Raw genomic sequence first — 3,926 nt, forward strand, 5'->3', positions numbered from 1 at the left:
TTTACACTGGAGATCATTTATATTTACTGAGTTATTGCATCCATCCACTTCCTATCTCTTATAATGGGGACATTTTTCAAAGTGGCACCAAATCCAGAATCAGATCCCGATCCAAATAATTTCACTAACTTTTGTTGACATCATCATAAAGAAGCTGTCTACCAAGTTTGAAGTCAATCGGAATTGTAGTTTCGGAGAAGAAGACGATTGAAATTTTTGTAACGGACGACAGACGACGACGACGACGGACGCCACATGACGACAGTATCTTACAGCCTGTCAGCCGCTAAGCTAAAAACATGGATAAAGTTGCATCTAGTCGTGTATCATAATAAAAGCCACACAAGTCACAGTATTAGACAAGTTATTTATTTTTTGGGGTAAACATCTTTCCCACTTTGAAATGACTTATGAACAGGTTAAAAAGCTTAATGTCCAGTTTCTCCACTTTCTGCGTCTGAGACCAGACGAACTGTCCCAATAATCCCAAAACACAAAAGCTGAACACTCATGCCAAACATTTTGTGTACATACACAACAATATCAATACAATTCAACTGAATCTGAAGGGCTTTATTCAACAGTGGATGGAAGACAAACGGACAGGAGTTCACAGAGACACAACATCTGACAAGAGTTAAAGGAGTGAACCAGGACGTCTGTTTGTGGATTAGGTTATGAAACTGTGAACACTATGAAGCAACAACATTTGCATTTGGTGTCAATAATGAGACTCACACAGAAGTGAAGCCCCACCCCTTCTGGCTGTCACCTATGGGACCTTATTTTACATTATTACAGTCAATGGTGAAAGACAAATAAGTTTTTTTTTGTTTATCAATTTAAAAGATCATTTTATATTAAGTCAAGAAAGTCCCAATTTGTGATAAAACCGTTGAATTGTCAGACTAAAATAGAAAGACTACACACCGAGAGACACCTCATTGTAATTCTCTCTTCATCATCTGGCCACAGTTGCTGAAAACAATCTGTTCTTTAATTATTAATAATATTTTATGTGTATAACATGAAATGAGAAATGCAGTCTACTGAGCTGTTTCACACAAATCTAATTAAACTTCATATTTGTAATGATGCCACCATTTAAACTCAATTTGAACATTTTTCTCTTGCTGTTGTCCACTGTTCTGATGTATTTCTAAGTTTGGGGCTTCAGCTGTCTATTGCCGTACATATGTAATAAAAATAAATGCCATCTGTTTGTGGTTCTGAAGGATCTACCAATGATTCTGAAATATCAAAGCTCTGACTCTGGCTTTGTTTCCTGTACAAGTGCTTCAAGCTTCTGAGAACGCACAATTTGTACACGAAGAGGAGTAAACACGGATGGGGAGGGACAAATGGCAGCTGAGTTTGATAGACATGTCACCATTCAATCATTTTGATGGGCCGGTTAAAATGATTGGATGGTGTTTTTTCTGTCCTGTCCGTTCCATGGGTGATTAAAATTTTTTATTTTTGTGTTAGAGCCTTTAATGAATTGGTTGCAATTGGGGATTTTAAGCAAAATAGTAAAAAATGCTACAGGAAAACATCTCCTACCCTACCTTTAAAACTCAAAAACAGTTTGTCGGTTTAGACACCATACGTTTGTACCGTACCTCTGCTGTTTCATGAATTCAATAATCACACAGTACATAAAAATCTTAGTGTTACATAAACAGTATTACAACATTAACTCTTAGTGTGTTTGTGTTCCCGGTGAGCACTGAGTCTATGTTTGGTACGTTTCATACAGCTTGTCCACATTGTTTAATTCATACCATGCTTGGGACGGCTCATGACTCAGGACACAGAGCGGGTCGTCTAATAACTGAAGGGTTGGCTGTTTGAATCCCGCTCTGTCCTAGTCATGTGCCGTTGTGTCCTTGAGCACGTCACCCTCCTTGCCTCCAGTGTCGCTCACACTGGTGCATGAATGTATGAATGTTTGGAGGTGGTCAGAGCACGCTTCTGTCAGTCTGCCCCGGGGCAGCTGTGGATACAAACGTCGTTTACCACCATCGCAGTGTGAGAATGAACGAATAATGGTTTAATAATGTAAAGCGCTATAGAAATCTAATCCATTATTATTATTATTATTATTATTATTATTATTATTATTATTATTATTATTATACTGTACCTGACATTTCTCAATTTTGGCTTCAGAAAAGTGAAACATACAACACTGTAGGGATGCACCGATTCTGATACCAGTATTGGGCTTCAGCTCCGATACTCAGTGTGTGTACTTGTACTCATACTTGTAAAAGTAATCCGATACAACTGCACCGATACCACTTACGGCCATGTGACATTCCCAGTTCAGTGCAGCAGGTACGAGGAGGAGGAATAATGTGTGTGAGTGTGAAGAGTGTGGAGACTGAACCAAATAAATGAGGGTGATAAAAGTAAGGCTGACTGACAGTACCGTTCCAGACACAGACAGATACAGACGCAGCGTTCTGTCCGTCCTCTGCGTACATTCCATCTGTTTTCCAAGTGTTGGCGGATGAGTACCCAGACAGAGAATACCAGCGGAACCGTGGAGGTAGAGGATCTGTTCAAAGAGTCACTGTGGGAGTTAGAGAAAAACTACTGACACATTTAGGACAACTACCCAGGGCTGGGCTGGTTTACATCCTACTGATAATACTATGGAGATGCGGAGTGGTGCGGACTGCCACCAGTGGAAGTGAAAACGACACTTCTGGTTCATTTCTCTTTTCTCTTCCTGCTGAAGCTAAACTTTTAAACCTTACCAGCGAAAACGCTGCAACATTAGTATCACAGTAGTGTTCCCTCTGTCGTCTCCATGTTTGTTATTACTGACGTTCTTCTTCTTCTCAAAAAACTTTCCTCTTCTTCGTGGTATTTGTCCAGTATAGTTAATTCAGAGTGGCGCCCCGTTGAGCCGCATTATGTAATAAATTCCAATTATGTAATAAAAGTTCAAAATGTAATAAGAATGTCACATCATCTTGTAATAAAGCTGCATTATGTAATAAACTGACGCATTTTGTAATAAACTACCTCAATGCATTATGTAGTAAATTTTTTTGCATTATGGAGTAAGTTATTACAATTTCAGAAATTTATTACAAAATGCACTTGACACATTTTTATTTTCAGGAAAATGGACTGGAGCTTATCTCTGTGACATAAATCAATAAAACACACAATAAATGTCTGCTGTTCAATCTGAGGGTGTCAAGGAACATATTTCCAAGATCATAAAATACTATATCAGACACAACTGACACAGCAATAGAATAACAATGTGCTAAATTAATCTGTAAACTGTGTGGTTAAAGTTCTGATTCCATTACCTGTAGCTCCTGTGACTAATTTCTTCTAAATTGCTCTGAAATTATATTAATTTGGATTGTTATTACATAATGAACCATGTTATTACATTTTTTTTTAAAATAAAAATGTGTCAAGTGCATTTTGTAATAAATTTCTCAAATTGTAATAACTTACTACATAATGTGAAAAAATTTACTATATAATGCGTTGACATCGTTTATTACAAAATGCGTCAGTTTATTACATAATGCGGCTTTATTACAAGATGACATGACATTCTTATTACATTTTGAACTTTTATTACACAATAGGAATTTATTACATAATGCGGCTCAACACGCCCCCTGGTGGATTAATTGACAAACGCTCATTCCAACACATTAAATGTCAGTAGCAGCAGTTTGTTCCAGTCAGACTAATGACAACGACAATAAAGCACATTTACAAAAGGAACTAAGAACTGGAATGGGATTATTAAGGACTAGGATCGGTACTCGGTATTGGCAAGTACTCAAATGTAAGTACTCGTACTCGGTCTGGAAACAAGTGGTATGGGTGCATCCCTACAACACTGTGTTCTAATCTTGGAAAACTCAACTACTATTAGATTTTTC

Source organism: Sphaeramia orbicularis, chromosome 21 (genome assembly GCF_902148855.1).
Source record: "Sphaeramia orbicularis chromosome 21, fSphaOr1.1, whole genome shotgun sequence".
Lineage (NCBI taxonomy): Eukaryota > Metazoa > Chordata > Actinopteri > Kurtiformes > Apogonidae > Sphaeramia > Sphaeramia orbicularis.